The 18,320-nt window shown below is 46.1% G+C and overlaps 1 pseudogene across 1 annotated transcript in view; it reads right to left on the bottom strand.

Annotated features, from left to right (window-relative positions):
• Nucleotides 1-7,747: 7,747 nt before the first annotated feature.
• Nucleotides 7,748-18,320, bottom strand: part of LOC148144178 (uncharacterized) — a 31,535-nt pseudogene continuing 20,962 nt past the window's right edge. The window contains exon 2 of the transcript XR_015751403.1: nt 7,748-9,185. The product of XR_015751403.1 is annotated as an uncharacterized LOC148144178 (transcript). The remainder of the gene's footprint in view (nt 9,186-18,320) is intronic.

Below are 18,320 nucleotides of genomic sequence, written 5' to 3' on the forward strand. Positions count from 1 at the left end.
TTTCTTAAAGGAAAACATGGGCCGTGATCGCATTGTATATTCAGACAATTACCAATCAATACATGATATCACTTCATTGACAGATAGTTGATCCACTGATATTAACTGGTAAATAACTGAGGTCATAACGTTGAGGTCACTTTTATCTTGTGATTCAGTGACACTGCACCTGCATCGAGAGCCAACAGTGTGGTTAACATTTCCTTATCGTATCAAGCTCCTTCTGTATTCTAGTGGATGCATTAGTTATGCTACTCCCTGTGGCCTTATTTCAGGTGCGATCCACGTCTGTAGGTGAGACACGACTGTCTCCAGCTGAGATTCCCTGCAGTTGCCCGCTCCGTACCCCTCGGAACAATTCGGCTCCCTCCTCAGTCCACTTCCACCACATGACCGAAGCAATGATTGGCTATGTTCTTGCTCTAACTAACGTTGTGCGTGCGGCCTACGGCAATGTTCCCTCCCTTTCAGCCTTGTCATGGATAGAGCCTGGTTCATTGGTGCTCGTTAAGATGGGATGGCTCCTTCTAGGTTTTACTTCCCACCCCTACGGTGGTCAAAGTCGCTGGGCGCACGGCTTGGGTCCACCTGGACCATTGTAAATTGACTGGCCGCACCAATCAAAAGGGGGGAAGAGGAGGAGAGAATACTGGAATCCCAAGACAAGGAGTGGACCCTGTCCATTTGGGTTTTTGAATTTTGCTGTTGTTCTAATGCTATTCTTAGTTCAAGTATCTGTAATAAGAGAAGGGACATGTGGGAGATTGCACATCTACTGACCTGTTTGATCACATACAACATCCTGATGGAGAAAGCCACTAAATATGGATGCGACCAGGAATGATCAGAGATTATCCACCACCCGTGCTGAGGAGATGTCGTCCAGTGCACTGGACCAGACGCCTTCGACGTGTGGAACGTGATGAAGATTGATTATTGCAATGGACTCTTACATCAGAAAGACCAGATGGTCCATCTGGACAGTAGAAATCATGTCGTTACCGAACCTGTCTTTTTGATTTTACCTGCAGACGCAAGCCGAGTGAGGATAAAACTGATCCATTCCGTTATTATGGTAAATATTTTAAGGACGCCTGGGAACACCATCCCTTTTTGCAGGACAGGCCTGCTCGAGAAAAGGGAAGCCTGATAGGGGAAACTCCTAAGTCTACAAACAACTTATTTATACAGGTCCACAGAACGCTGCTCACCCCAGAGGCAGTAGTACGTTACTCTTCTCTATCGGTAGATGACTTTCTTGACCCATCCCCAGTCCTCTGATCCCAATCTATTTGTCAGACTCCCTACTGCCGACTCTCTGAAAGAAATACAGTATCACTTTCCAATACTGTATTAGCCCTGCTGCTACCTGTTTACAGACACCTTTTAACTCCACTGTCGTATGAGAATTTCTTTAATGGTACCAGCTATGGGTGTGCAATTGTTCATGTTCCACATAACATCTCCTGCCTAATTGAGACTTGTCTCACCCACTTGCGTAAGGCAAATGAGCCTCAGACCTCCTCACTGTGTACATCAACGGCTTGCGTTCTATTGGCTGGGGGACAACAGGCCTTTTGCGGCATAAGTAACTACACCCATATCCATGTATGGACCCGGAACAGAACCCCTCCCTTGCACATATTTTAGGTCTTTTCTCATTTCAGAATCTGATGCTGTCGCCAAGGCCATGTGCAACAGAACTAAGCGCCAGCCTAATAGGAACAGAACTCTGAGGACCATTGTCTACCAGCTATACAGCACAGGATTAGTCCCTTCGGTTCAACTCATCCATGCCGATCAGATATCCTTAATCAATCTGGTCCCGTTTGGCAACACTTAGCCCATATCCCTCCACACTTCCTATTCATATACCCATCAAGACGCCTTTTAAATGTGGAATGGAGTGGGGATGGGAAAGGAAGCCAAATGTGCTGGAACCAAGGCAGAGGAATATCAGAGGATGCACAGCCGGCTTGAAGCTGCATGTGCTGTACTTATACCTGTTGCAGTTACTTGTGGAAATTGGGTGCATTTCGCAAAGGAAAACAGAAAAGATATCTAACCCTCCATCTTCCCAATCTCTACCCTTCTGCCCCTCCTCACCTGGTAATTAAGTCCCATACCTGAGTTGACAGGGTCTCCTCCCTCCTTGGATTCACTCCCGTTGCTACAAGTGAACAGATTTCCCCGCCCCTCCCACCCCAGGATGAAGAGTTGCCCAGACGGAGAGATTTTCACTCAATCTGTTTGTCACTTCCACGTTGTGACGTCATAAAAGGAACGGGTGGGCGTGGTGAAGCAGCAGCCAGCTGTCCCACACTGCGCCTGCGCTGTCCTGCACCGTTTGCAAACATCCCTTCGCTTCAGAGAATCCCCACAGTGTTGGAGCAGGCCACTCGGCCCAACGAGTCCTCACCGACCCTCTGAAGGGGAACCCACCCATACCCATTCCCCTACCGCTCTACATTACCCTGACAAATACACCTAACCTGCACATCCCTGGGCACTATGGGTAATTTCTCACGGCCAATCCCAATCAAAGCTGAAAAATGTGTTGCTGGAAAAGTACAGCAGGTCAGGCAGCATCCAAGGAACAGGGGGTGGGGGCGGAGAGGTCAGGAAGAAGATTGCAGGTCAAGAAGAAGGCGGTGCTGAGTCCAGGGTTGGGAATGAGATAAGGTGGGGGGAGGGGGAAAATGAGGAAGCTGAAGAAATCTGTATTCATCCCTAAGCAGAAGATGAGGCGCTTTTCCTCCAGGCGTCGTGTTGCCATGGTCTGGCAATGGAGGCGGGCAAGGACCTGCATGTCCTTGGCGGAGTGGGAGGGGGAGTTAAAGTGTTCCGCTATGGGGCGGGTGTCCCAGAGGTGTTCTCTGAAACGTTCTGCAAGTAGGCGGCCAGTCTCCCCAATGTAGAGGAGGCCACATCGGGTGCAGCGGCTGCAATAAATGATGTGTGTGGAGGTGCAGGTGAATTTGTGACAGATATGGAAGGATCCCTTGGGGCTTTGGAGGGAAGTGAGGGGGGTGGTGTGGGCGCACATTTTGCATTTCTTGCGGTTGCAGGGGAAGATGCCGGTAGTGGAGGTTGGACCTGACGAGGGAGTCACGGAGGGAGTGGTTTTTCCGGAATGCTGATAGGGGAGGGGAGGGAAATATAGCCTTGGTGGTGGGATCTGTTTGGAGGTGGCAGAAATGACGAAGGAAGCTGAAAAATGTGTTGCTGGAGAAGTGCAGCAGGTCAGGCAGCATCCAAGGAACAGGAGAATCGATGTTTCGGGGACAAGCCCTTCTTCAGGAATGAGGAAGGTGTGCCAAGCTGGCTAAGATAAAAGGTAGGGAGGAGGGACTTGAGGGAGGGGCGTTAGGAATGCGATAGGTGGAAGGAGGTTAAGGTGAGGGTGATAGGCCGGAGAGGGGGTGTGGGCAGAGAGGTCAGGAAGAAGATTGCAGGTCAAAAATGCAGTGCTGAGTCCGAGGGTTGGGACTGAATAAGGTGGGGGGGACCCAATCAAGGCCAGTGAGCAATGTAGTAACATGGGAAATGAACATCAGAGAAACGATGGAGACAAGGAGAGTATTTGGATTCAAAACTGGATTTTAACGATCATAAAAATTGAAACTAAAAACAGGGTATCTGCACGTGTGCTGCATTGTTACAAAAGTGAATGAATTGACTGCACACATTGAAGAGAATAATTATGACATGGCTTCAGGATGACAAGGATTGGATCCTGAATATCAAGAGAGTAGTCAAATGGGAAGCTAGGTAAAGTCAGAGGGTTGGCACTGCTAATCAAAGCACTGATCACAGGGCAGTCGGTGTCAGCTCGGATTTCAGGTCCTGATTTCTGTCCTCTGTTGATCTCCCTGTTCCTACAGAGTATGATGTTGGTCTGTTCTCGGCTCTGCGGGATTTCTGCTGAAGTTTTGACCCCTCCCCGCTTTACATCTTCCAGAACAATAAAACATCCAGTCAATCGCAACCTAACCCACCATCTCCCAGCCTGACAACCAACCAAACACAAAGTGTAATCATACCAGGGAATCAAACAAGAAAAATGAAACAAAAATTAGAAATAAATAGGTGCTGATGCTCAATGTTTGTTCATTAGGAAGTAAACCAGAAATAGGGGTCTCCCAGGATTCTGATAGTGCCATACTTGAGGAATTCTCTTTCCCTTACATGATTTACAACAATAATAAAGCACCTGTTATCAAATAGACAGATATACAGCACGGAAATAGACGTTTTTGTTGTCTCATGCATGTAAGCACACACAAGTCCTTGGGGGTGAATTTGCAATTGCAGAATTATATTTTCAGATACATTGCTCAAAAATGTACAATCTGCAAGCAGTCAGAACATATTGTATTTTATAAACTCCTACTTTAGAAACAGAACTAGTCTGATTCAAGATTGGGATATAGACAAACTCTGACCTCATACTTTTAATGCATTGTTTGAGCCGAGATTAGATTAGTTTCCTACAGTATCAAAATAGGCCCTTTGGCCCAACAAGTCCACACCGACACTCCGAAGAGTAATCCACCAGGATTCATTCCCTGTATTTACTTCTGACTAATGCATGTAACACAATAGGCAATTTAGCATGGCCAATTTACCTAACCTGCACATTTTTGGATTGTGGGAAGAAACCGGAGCACCCAGAAAAAACCCACGCAGACACGGGGAGAATGTGCAAACTCCACCCAGACTGTCGCCAGAGGCTGGAATCGAACCCAGGTCCTGGGGCTGTGAGGCAGCAGTGCGAACCATTGAGCCCAGATGTCACCTTTTGTGATAAAACCTTATGTGATCACAATTTGCATACGAATAATAGTTGCAACCCACTGTACAAGATGAGAGAGGTAACAATCCAGGTTTGTTCAATATATCATTTTAGTGGCAGGACACTGTGCCTTATGATCTTATACTCCACAACCACCAGTGCTCTGAAAGCTAGTAATTCCAAATAAACCTGTTGGGCTATAACCTGGTGTTGTGTGATGTTTAACTTTGTCCAGGTTCGGGTGGATTGACCATGCTAAATTACCCAGTGTTCAGTGTTGTGCGGATTCGGTTGGATTGGCTGTGCTAAATTACCCATGGTGTCCAGGTAGGTGCAGGTTAGAGTGAATTCATCATGTTAATTACCCATAGTGCCCAGTGATGTGCAGATTAAGTAGGTTAGCTATGGGAAATAGTTTCGTAGAAATAAAAGCAGGAGTTGGCCATTTGGCCCTTCTAGCCTGCTCCATTATTCATTGCGATCATGGTCAACCTATCCATCATCTCAGCTCCTCCTACCTGCATTGCCCCAACTAACCTCAGTTCCCCTACCATGCAAAAACCCATTCAACTGTGTCTTGAATATACTTCATGAAGACAATTCCCTAGATTCACTACACTCCAGGAAAAGCAGCAGTCCTCACTGTCTCCTCCTCATCTCTGTTCTAAATCTACTCCCCCTAATCTTGAGGCCTGGTCTTACCCACCAGCAGAAATGACTGGATAGGACACGGCTTCATCCCCACAGTGCAATGAATTCCCACTTTCCACCAAAATCCCAGATGTACTCACTCACTCAGTTGTTGTCTCACACATGAAAGACTTCATTGTAACAACTTCTGCTCCCAGTAAGGGCAAAACATCTTTGAAAGCTGCTCTGAAAGTCCCGTCTTCACAACCACACTTCTGCTTTCTCCAAAGACAATTAATGCTAGTGTCATATAGCACGGAATCAGACCCTTGGTCCAATTCGTCCAATCAGATATCCTAAACTAATCTAGTCTCATTTGTCTGCATGTAGCCCATATCCCTCTGAACCCTTCCTATTCATATTCCCATCCAGATGCTTTTTAAAATGTTGTAATTGTACCAGCCACCACCACTCCCTCTGGCAGCTCATTCCATACATGTACCACTCTCTGCCTGAAGTTGCCCCTCAGATCCCTTTGAAATCATTCCCATCTCACCTCAAACAGGGTAGGACTCCCCTACCCTGGGGAAAAGACCTTGGGTATTCACCATATCCATGCCTCTTACAAACGTCTATAAGGTCACCCCTCAGACTCTGATGCTTCAGGTGAGGATCCAAAATTTGAATTTAGGTTATTGTCAGATGCAACAAGTATATGTAGATTTTTACTAACCACAAAATGGCTTTTCAATTTAAAATAATACAACAAAATGGCTGAGAATAATGATTGAACTCTGAACTTGTCCTGCTGTTTTGCAGAATTAAGCTAAAATCCAAAGATAAGAGGACAATGGACTTTTCTTAAAATGAACACTGACACATTAATTGACCATTTGAACTAACCTTGAACTGCTACCATGGCATGATGATTTACGTACTTAAGACCCCTTTCCCAGGAAATAACATTGGATTAACCTACTGTAAATCATGTCACCTTTTTACATTTGATTGGTCTTTTGTAATTAAGACTGTACTGTTAAAAAAAACACAAATAAATAATGTGTAATTTTCTAATGTAATCACGCAACATCGCCATGGAACACAGAAGCTTTAATCACTGTGTTGCTGGACAGAATTGCGTCAAGCTGCCTTATTAAACTGATAACCTTGCTTTGTACAGACTGCATTTAATTGATTCTTTTGACCAATCTCCAACCAAAAGGCCCCTTAAGAGAGGTCAAGATCTTCACTATGGGTAACTTAGCCTTGCCAATTCACCATAACCTGCACATCCCTGAACACTATAATTTAGCACAGCCAATCCACACAAACCTGCACCTCCTTGGGCACTATGGGTACTTTAGCACGGTCAATCCACCCTAAACTGGACAAAGTTAAAAATCACACAAACCCGGGTTATCATCCAACAGGTTTATTTGGAAGGACCAGCATTTGGAGTGCTGCTCCTTCATCAGGTGGTTGTGGAGAATAGGCACAGAATTTATAGAAAAAACATTACAGTGTCTTGCCACTGAAATGATATATTGAACAAACCTGGATTGTTAAGCCTTTCAACTTTCAGATTGGGTTGCAGATATTTCTACTTTGCTCAAAAAGTGCACAAACTGCAGGCAGTCAATCAGTGTAATATTTTATAAATTCCTACTTTGAATTAGACTGGTTTTAGTTTCAAGATTGGGATACTGACAGACTCGAACCTCACACTTTTAATGCATTGTCTGGGCTGAGATGTCACTTATTTTAAAAAAAACCTTAAGCCATCTCGAGAACGTGAATTAATAGTAGTTCTGGGATTTACAGATTAATGAACTGAAACCTGCAATTCATTCTAAAAGGTGAAAGACTTAACAGCAATCTTGGTTTGTTCAATATGTCATTTCAGTTGCATGACACTGTGATCTTTTGCTATAAAATCTGTGTCTTATGATCCTGTTCCACAGTTACCCGATGAAGGAGCAGTGCTCCAAAAGCTCATGCTTCCAAATAAACCTGTTGGACTATAACCTGGTGTTGTGTGATTTTTAACTTTATCCAGCCCAGTCCAACATCGGCTCCTCCACATAATTTCTCGTGAACACAGCCCACATCTCCTGATGCTGCCAGGAAACTTTACAACGCCGATGAAATGACACACTCTGCACTCCTGAAAAATTGACAAGTTCTCACGATACTGGCTGCTCATTCACGACTCCATCTGATACGCGACATTGGAAGCTTAGTGCAGGAGGCTGAAAGAAATGAGCAGCTTTAAAACAAAAACCCCTTGCCGCTCAAAGCTTTCAATGAGAGTCTGAGCCCAGCAGCAAGCTCAGGCAACCTTTATTGCGACCCAACTTTATTACAGCTTCAGATCCCCTCAGCAAAAAGGCCGAGAAAAAGTAGCTTTTTTAACAGCTCAAAGTCAAAGCGCGCACACTCCCCACCCCACCCCCAACCACTTTCTTTACTATTGGTCACCACTGAGTTGTCCCTTTGTAATTGGATCCTTGGCACAGCCTTAACCTGGAGGAAGTATTGACTCACTCAGCAATTTCAACCCATACCCTGTATAGCGCCATCTGCTGCAGTGGGATTCAAACCCGGGACCCCCTGGAACTGGGTTGACAGTCCAGTCGATAATGGCACTCGGCCGTCGCTCCTTCAATCCCCCTGCGATGGTATGTGAACTCGCTGGTGCCTCCGGAGATGGGAGGAGCGAGTAAAGTCCTTTCCGCACTCGGGGCAGTTGAACGGCCTCTCCCCCATGTGGACCCGCCGGTGGGTCAGCAGGTTGGAGGCCTGGGTAAATCTCTTCCCACACTCGAGGCAGGAGAACGGCCTCTCCCCCGTGTGAATCTGCTGGTGGGTCAGCAGGTGGGAGGAATCGCTGAAGGCCTTCCCGCACTCGGGGCAGGGGAATGGTCTCTCCCCCGTGTGGACCCGCCGGTGCTTCAGCAGGGTTGAAGAATTGTTGAAGGCCTTCCCACAGTCGGGGCAGCTGAAGGGCCTCTCCGCCGTGTGGACCTGCTGGTGCCTCAGCAGGCGGTAGGAATCGCTGAAGGCCTTCCCACACTCAGGGCAGCTGAAAGGCCTCTCCCTGGTGTGGACCTGCCAGTGCCTCAGCAGGTTGGAGGAATTGCTGAAGGCCTTCCCACACTTGGGCAGCTGAAGGGCCTCTCCCCCGTGTGGACCCGCCGGTGGGTCAGCAGGTCGGAGCAATTGCTGAAGGCCTTCCCGCACTCGGGACAGGGGAATGGCCTCTCCATTGTGTGGATGCGCCGATGAATCTGCAGGGCAGACGGGAAACAGAAGCCTTTCCGGCCATCACTACACTTCCACCGTTTCTCCACGGGGCAGGATTCCTCGGGTTTCTCCATGGCCGAAGCTTCAGCTGCACACAAACACGTTTCCAGTCCCTCCCTGCCGTCAATTCCTGCTGCTACACACCCCACACTCAATGCGCTGCAACAGTAGGGTTTCTCATCCAGTCCCACTGATGCTGAAAATGTACTCAAACAGGAACCAAAACGCTTTGCTCCTTCTCACAGACTCAGTTGAAAATGGTTTCCGGTCCCGATGGATTGAGTGACTGTCAGACATTGACGTCAAAGTGAGGACTGCAGACGCTGGAGAGTCAGTGTCGAAATGTGTGGTACTGGAAAAGCGCAGCAGGTCAGGCAGCATCCAAGGAGCAGGAGAGTCAATGTTTCGGGCATAAGGACTTCACGCGTCGATTTTGAAACTTCTATCTTCAAATACACTGTTAAAAAGAGATTACAAAAGTCATCACTGTCAGTGCAGGGTAGAAATTCTGCACAAGCAATTCTACTTTCTGTGGAATATTCTTGTCTTTTGTTATTCCACAAAATTGAAAGCACCATCCCACTCTCTCTCCCCCTCTGTTCTCACTCTGATCTAACTAATTCCCCTGAAGGTGCTGATTCAGGATCTTACAGGGGCAGATGAGCAAAAACATCAAGACTGACATCTCTCTGAATTTTGGATACTCCACCTGAAAGTTAATATCTTTCACAACACTGGGATACTGCTGAGAGTGAGCAGATCTGATTTTGGGAAGCAAAAAAAGTGTCAATTCAGGGTGAACCTGCAATGCAGCTTCTTGAGGAAGGACCAGACACAAAATGGTTATCGACTCCGGGAAGGTGGGAGCAAAATGAGACATCAAGACATTAACACCGACACACTTCAGTCAAACGCTTCTGCTCCCAGTCAGGGCAAAACATACTCTGAAAGTCCAGCCTTCACGACCACACTTCTGCTTTCACTGAAGACAATTAGAGTCACACAGCACAGAAACAGACTCTTTGGCCCAACCTGCCCAGATATCCTAAATTAATCTAGTCACGTTTGCCATCACTTGGCCCCGATGTGGGCCGGGTGCCGGCAGCTGGGACTAAATTGGGTTGACTATCTTGTCAGCAAGGACGAGTTGGATCGAAGGGTCTGTTTCCGTGCTGTACATCTCTGACTCCAGTCGCATTTGCCACCACTTGGCCACTCTCCATCTGATCCCTATCTATTCATATGCCCATCCAGATGCCTTTTAACTGCAGGAATTGTACCAGCCCCCACCACTTCCTCTGGCAGCTCATTGCATATACGCATCACCCTCTTCATGAAAACGTTGCCCCTGAGGTCTCTTTTACATTTCCCCACTGCCCTCACCCTGAACCCATGACCCTCCAGTTCGGGACTCCCCCATCCCAAGGGAAAGACCTTGACTATTTATCCTATCCATGCTCATGATTTCATAAAAGTCTATAATGTCACCTCTCAGGCTGTGGCGCAATGGGGAAAACAGCCCCTCCCCATCCTTCTGTTCCTCCTCACCCAGGTAATTAAGACACATACCTGAGTTTGCAGCGTCAGCTCCCTCCCTGGATTCACTCCAATTGCCACAAGTAAATAGATTTCCCCCCTCCCCTCTCTGTCCCTCCCAGGATGAAGAGTTGCCCAAAGAGAGGGAGTTTCACTCAAACTGACAGGGCCACTTCCGTGTTGTGACGCCAATGGGTGAGGGAGGGGGAGGGAGAAGGGACGAAACAAAAGGGTCAGGGCAAGGTGCACAGTTTGCAGGAATCCCTTCCCTTCACAGAATCCCCACAGCGTGGAAGCAAGCCACTCAGCCCAACGAGTCCAAACCAACCCTCAAAGGGTAACCCACCCACACCCATTCCCCTACACCTGATGCTCTACTCACTGACTATCACACCTAATCTGCACGTCCCTGGGTACAATGGATAACTTAGCATAGCCAATCCCCCCTAACTTGGACAAAGTTAACAATCACAATACCATGTTATAGCCCAACAGGTTTATTTAGAAACTCTAGCTTTTGGAACGCTGTTCCTTCATCAGGTGATTGTGGAGAATAAGATCATAAGACACAGAATTTATAGAAAAACATGACAGTGTCCTACCACTGAAATGATACATTTAACAAACCTGGATTGTTAAGTCTTTCATCTTTTTAAATGGGTTGCAGGTATCATTAATATGCACACCCCAGTCTTCCTGGAAGGCACCTTCTCCATATAATTTTAATAACAAAGTGACATTTCTGCTCAGCTCTGCAAATATGCATTCACTCCTGTGGACTTGTGTGTGTGCACGCATGAGAGAGAAAATGTCTATTTCCATGTCTATTTGAGAACAGGTGCCTTACTTCTGTTGGTGTAAATATTGTTGTAAATCATAGCTGGGTTCTCATAGATAGATGTAAGAGAGAGAGAATTCCTCAAGTAGGACAGAATCAGAATCCTGGGAGACCCCCATTTCTGAATGAACAAACATTAAACATGAACACCTATTTGTTTCAAATTTGGTTTCATTTGTCATGTGATTCCCTGCTATGATTACACTATGTGTCTGGATGGTTGACAGGCTGGGAAATTGTGGGTTGAGGCTTGATTGGCTGAATGCTTTATTGTTCCGGAAAGTGAAAAAAAAAAGGGGGGACAAAGCTTCAGCAGAAATCCAGCAAAGCGGAGATCAGAACAATATCTTACTCTGTGGGAAGAGGGAGATCAGCACAGGACCAAGAAATCAGGACCTGAAATGCGAGCTGACACCCTGTGATCAGTGCTTTCATTAGCAGCACCAACCCTATACCTTTACCTCGCTTCCCATTTGACCAAACCCTCGATATTCAGGATCCAATCCTTGTCATCCTGAAGCCATGTCTCTGTAAGGAGTCTCGGATCACAATTATTCTCTTCAATGTGTGCAGTCAACTCATTCACTTTTGTTACAATGCAGCACACATTCAAATACCGTTTCTGGTTTCAATTTTTCTGATCTTTAGAATCCAGTTTTGATTGCTGGTATATTTACTCTCCTTGTCCCTATCATTCTCTAAAGTTCATTTCCCACATCACTAGACTGCTCACTGGCCTTGATTTGGATTGTTCATGCTAAATTGCCCATAATGTCGAGGTTAGGTGGGTTAGCCATGGGAAATGCAGGGTTGTAGTTTCATATCCAGCCTGCTCTGCCATTCATTAAGATCATGGCTGATCTATCCATTGTCTCAGATCCTCCCCTCCCTGCATTGTCCCAACTACCCTTAATTCCCCTATCATTGCAAAAACCCATCCAACTGTGTCTTGAACATACTTAACGAAGCTGCCTCTACTGCTTCCTTGGGCAGAGAATTCCATAGATTCACTAAACTCCAGCAAAAACAGTTCCTCCTCATCTCTGTTCTGAATCTACTCCTAATCTTGAGACTTGGTTTCACTCACCAGCAGAAATGACTCAATAAGTTGAGCTTCATCCCCACCGTGCAATGAATTCCCACTTTCCACCAAAATCCTGGATGTACTCACTCACTCAGTTGCTGTCTCACAAATGCAGGGTTTCATTGTAACTTCTGCTCCCATTAAGGGCAAAACATCTTTGAAAGCTGCTCTGAAACTCCAGCCTTCACAATCACACTTCTGCTTTCACCAAAGAAGATTTGAGTAATACAGCACGGAAACAGACCCTTTGGTCCAACTTGTCCGGCCAAACAGATATCCTAAATTAATCTACTTCCAATTTGCCTGCACGTGGCTCATATCCCTCTAAACCCTTCCTATTCATGTACCCATCCAGATGCCTTTAAAAATTCCCACTCACCTCAAACATATGCCTTCTAGTTTTGGACTCTCCTACCTTGGGGAAAAGAGCTTGGATATTCACCCTATCCATGCCTCTTATGAACGTCTATAAGGTCACCCCTCAGCCTCCAATGCTCTCAGGAAAATATCCCCAGCTGAATGAGCCTCTCCCTGTAGCTCGAACCCTCCAACTCTGACAGCAGCCTTGTAAATCTTTTCCGACACCTTTCAAAGTTTCACAACATCTTTCCTGTAAACGGGTGACCAGGAATGAATGCAGTCTTCCAAACGTGGACTAACCAATGTCCTACACAGCCACAATATGACCTCCCAACTCCTATACTCAATGCACTGACCAATAATGGAAAGCATACCAAATGCCTGCTTCACTATCCTGTCTACTGGTAACTCCACTTTCAAGGAACTATGAACCTGCACTCCAAGGTTTCTTTGTTCTGCAACACTCCCCTTAACGGTGTCAGTCCTGTCTGGATTGCTTGACCAAAATGCAAACCACACATTTCTCTGATTTAAAATCCATCTACCAGACTTTGGCCAATCAGCCCACCTGATCAGTTCTAATTTATAGTGAACTCTCTTTCCTTGCTTATTCCTTAGAAGTTGAAAATCTCTATCCCACACACTCTCCCTCCATTCTCAGTTTGCTGAACCTAATCCCTGCTGTAACTCATCCTGAAGGATGCAGTTGACACTGGTTAATCGGCCCACAAGCAGCGGGGTTCTAACTGAAACGTAATGAATACTGAATGGCCTGGAAAGAATGGAAGGTGGGAAAAAGTTTCCATTGACTCGAGAGACTAGAACTAGTGGGCACAGCCTCAGAGTAAAGGGAATGGAGGCAAGGAGAAACTTCTGGCATTTTGGAAATAGAACCAGTCTGACTCAAGATTGGGATACACACAGACTCTGACCTCACTCTTTTAATGAATTGTCTGAGTTAAGATGTCACATTTTGTTATAAAGCCTTATGTTTTCTCGAAGGTGCCTTACAGGAAGTTCTGAGATTTACATTAATGATACCTGTAACCCATTCTAAAAGATGAAAGACTCAACAATCCAGGTTTGTCAAGATATCATTTCAGTGGCAGGACTCTATAATATTTTTCCATAAATTCTGTGCCTTATGACCTTATTCTCCACAACCATCTGATGAAGGAGCAGCGCTCCAAATAGGAGCCCTTCCAAATAAATCTGCTTAACTCTAACCCGGTGTTAGTCCAGGTGAAGGATGTATTGACCATGCTAAATTACCCATAGTACCCCGGGATGTGCAGGTTAGGGTGGATTGGCTGCGCTAAATTACCCATACTGCCCAGTTCGGTGTATTAGTTGGGGGTAAATGTCGAGCAATCGGGATAGGGGAACGGGTGTCGGTGAGTTACCCTTTGGTGAGTCAGTGTGGACCCATTGGGCAGAGTGACCTGCTTCCACAATGTGAGGATTCTCTGAAGGGAAGGGATTTTTGCAAACTCTGCAAGGCAGCGCGGACCATCCGGCCGGCCATGTGCAGCAGGTGCAGTGTGGGGGCCCGCCTTCAGCTTGGCCCTGCCCCTTCCCCAGCACATTACCCAGACACCTCGCCCCAACCTCTTGCTCCATTGTTGATGTCACTGTGTGGAAATGATCTTCTGAGTTTCAGAGTGAAACCTCCTCCCTCTGGGCAACTCTTCATCTTGGGAGGGAGAGAGGGAAGGTGGGGGTTGGGGGAACCTTATCAAGCAGAGGATGGTGCGTGTATGGAATAAGCTGCCAGAGGAAGTGGAGGAGGCTGGTACAATTACAACATTTAAAAGGCATCTCGATGGGGATATGAATAGGAAGGGTTTAAGAGGGACATGGGTCAAATTCTGGCGAATGGGTCACTAGGTTAATTTAGGATATCTGGTCGGCGTGGACTGAAGGGTTTGTTTCCATGCGATACAACGCTATGACTATTTCTGCATCGTCAGAACCCATGTCACAAGACTAGGAACAGGCCATTCACCCCTTCCAGCCTATCCTGAGCTGTGGCCTAACTGCACATATTTCAGTGCAAGTTTCAGAAAGATTCCAGCAGCTCTTAAAAAATTGAACATGCTTTCAGACTTTAATAATGTTTCTGAATGTATAATTTTACCTGTTCTCAATTTTAAATATAACCTATTTCTGGCCCCTCCTGTCTCCCAGCATCCATTCTCTCTCTTCATCAGCTTGATACACAGCGATCAAAGAGGGCTGCAGGAGGGGCACACAGCAGGGAAAGACAATGGACGGGGGTGAGCTGAGGGAGGGGGACAAGAGAGAGAAAATGGACAAGGGTGCAGAGGGTGGCATGACAGAGAGAATGGAGGTGTTGGGCGAGAGATGGAATGGACACAATGCTGTGGAACATGGAGGGCAGTGGATTGGGGGCATAGTGGGTGGCAGGCGAGAATGCACAGGGGCACCGTGGGTGGTGGTGATATATTTCATTTCAATGCAGAACTTTTCTAACAATAGTTGTGAATTCTGTCTGGGTCCCAATGTCGAGTCAGACTTGACATTGTTAGAAAAGCTCTGCATTTAAATTACATTCTTGAGAATGCTATTTAAAACACGTTCTGGGATTAACAAACCAAAGAGCAGAAATCTATTCTAAAAGATTTAAATCTAGAATTGTTTAATGTATCACATCTCTGTGACACTAGACTCCTTTGGATATAAATTGTGATCATGATCTTATTCTCCACAACCACCTGACGAAGGAGCAGCGCTCCGAAAGCTAGTATTTCCAAATAAACCTGTTGGACTATAACCTTGTATTGCGTGATTTTTAATTTTACCCACCCGAGTCCAACACCGGCTCCTCCACATTATTTCTACTGAACACAGCACCCAGCTCCCGGTGCTGCCAGTAAACTTTACAATGCGATGAAATGACAAACTCTGCACTCCTGAAAAATTTACATCTGATACACAACATTCGAAACTTAGTGCAGGAGGCAGAAACAAATGAACAGCTTTAAAATAAAAAGCTTTGCAGCTCAACTGAGAGTCTGAGCCCAGGAGTAAGTACAGGTAACCTTTATTGCGATCCAACTTTGTTACAGCTTCAGATCCCCTCAGCAAAAAGGCAGAGAAAATGTAGCTGCTTTTTAAATAGCTCAAGGTCAAACACTCCTTCTCCCCCTCCTCCCCCTCACCGAGTACCGGGGGGCTGGAAGGATCGGCTGGGGTGATAAGTCAAAAGAACCACAATTCCCGCTGTTACAGCCTGACTATTCTCGGGAATAAGACTAAAGAGGCTCTGGAACAGAATAAACTGGGATTATCAGATCTGCATCTTTACTCTATGCAGAATCGGTATGCCTTAGACTATATACTCGCCCAGGAAGGTGCGGTCTGCACCATTGTCCAAGATAAATGCATTATGGGCATTCCTGATCGCACTATTACTAAGATACAAGACGAGATCCAGGTATTCCTTGAAGGTACCAGTTGGGGAAAATGGGGATCGGGCTCTTGGTACAATTGGCTTATCAATTTAGCTACGTATGTCAGAATAATTTTCTTCTGTTTGTCGGTATTGTTAGGTATTTAATTGCTAGGCTTATGAGGTCCCTTAGTGATATAGATTTGCCCCAGAAGATGCTCCTTTTGCAATCCCATGGCTCACCCACATGTTGATGGCCATGATAAATATGACCAGATGAGCTGCAAAGATGGTGGTGCCACTCTACAGGATGTTGATGGCTGGTCCACCTTGAAGGGCATTTAGAGCCACAGATGTACAGCATGGAAAAAGACACCGGTCCAACCTGTCCATGCCGACCAGATATCCCAACCCAATCTAGTCCCACCTGCCAGCAGCCGGCCCATATCCCTCCAAACCCTTCCTATTCATGTACCCATCCAAATGCCTCTTAAATGTTGCAATTGCACCAGCCTCCACCACATCCTCTGGCAGCTCATTCCATATACGTACTACCCTCTGCGTGAAAAGGTTGCCACTTAGGTCTATTTTATATCTTTCCCCTCTCACGCTAAACCTATGCCCTCTAGTTCTGGACTCCCCAACCCCAGGGAAAAGACTTTGTCTATTTATCCTATCCATGCCCCTCATAATTTTATAAACCCCTATAAGGTCACCCCTCAGCTTCCGACTCAGCTCCAGGGGAAAACAGCCCCAGCCTGTTCAGCCTCTCCCTGCAGTTCAGATCCTCCAACCCTGGCAACATCCTTGTAAATCTTTTCTGAACCCTTTCAAGTTTCACAACATCCTTCCGATAGGAAGGAGACCAGAATTGTATGCAATATTCCAACAGTGACCTAACCAACGTTCTGTACAGCCGCAACATGACCTCCCAACTCCTGTACTCAATACTCTGACCAATAAAGGAAAGCATACCAAACTATCCTATCTACCTGCGACTCCACTTTCAAGGAGCTATGAACCTGCACTCCAAGGTCTCTTTGTTCAGCAGCACTCCCTAGGACCTTACCATTAAGTGTATAAGTCCTGCTAAGATTTGCTTTCCCAAAATGCACACCTTGCATTTATCGGAATTAAACTACATCTGTCACTTCTCAGCCCATTGGCCAATCTGGTCAAGATCCTGTTGTAATCTGAGGTAACCCTCTTCGCTGTCCATGACACCTCCAATTTTGGTGTCATCTGCACACTTACTAACTGTACCTCTAATGCTTGCATCCAAATCATTTATGTAAATGACAAAACGTAGGAGGGCCCAGCACCGATCCTTGTAGCACTCCACTGGTCACAGGCCTCCAGTCTGAAAAACAACCCTCCACCACCACCCACGGTCTTCTACCTTTGAGCCAGTTCTGTATCCAAATGGCTCGTTCTCCCTGTATTCCATGAGATCTAACCTTGCTAAACAGTCTCCCATGGGGAACCTTGTCGAACGCCTTACTGAAGTCCATATACATCACATCTACTGCTCTGCCCTCATCAATCTTCTTTGTTACTTCTTCATGTAAGACATGATTTCCCATGCACAAAGCCATGTTGACTATCCCGAATCAGTCCTTGCCTTTCCAAATACATGTACATCCTGTCCCTCAGGATTCCCTCCAACAACTTGCTCACCACCGAGCTCAGGCTCACTGGTCTATAGTTCCCTGGTTTATCCTTACCATCCTTCTTAAACAGTGGCACCACGTTTGCCAACCTCCAGTCTTCCGGCACCTCACCTGTGACTATCAATGATACAATTATCTCAGCAAGAGGCCCAGCCATCACTTCTCTAGCTTCCCACAGAGTTCTCGGGTACACCTGATCAGATCCTGGGGATTTATCCACCTTTAACCGTTTCAAGACATCCAGCACTTCCTCCTCTGTAACCTGGACATTTTGCAAGATGTCACCATCTATTTTCCTACAATCTATATCTTCCATATCCTTTTCCACAGTAAATACTGATGCAAAATATTCATTTAGTATCTCCCCCATTTTCTGTGGCTCCACACAAAGGCCGCCTTGCTGATCTTCGAGGGCCCTATTCTCTCCCTAGTTACCCTTTTGTCCTTAATATATTTGCAAAACCCCTTTGGATTCTCCTTAATTCTATTTGCCAAAGCTCTCTCATGTCCCCGTTTTGCCCTCCTGATTTCCCTCTTAAGTATACTCCTACTTTCTTTATACTTTTCTAAGGATTCACTCCATCTATCCTGTCTATACCTGACATATGCTTCCTTCTTTTTCTTAACCAAACCCTCAATTTCTTTAGTCATCCAGCATTCCTTATAGTTACCAGCTTTGCCTTTCACCCTGA

Source organism: Chiloscyllium plagiosum, unplaced genomic scaffold (genome assembly GCF_037043375.1).
Source record: "Chiloscyllium plagiosum isolate Xiang-an unplaced genomic scaffold, Cpla_swu_hap1 HiC_scaffold_27, whole genome shotgun sequence".
Lineage (NCBI taxonomy): Eukaryota > Metazoa > Chordata > Chondrichthyes > Orectolobiformes > Hemiscylliidae > Chiloscyllium > Chiloscyllium plagiosum.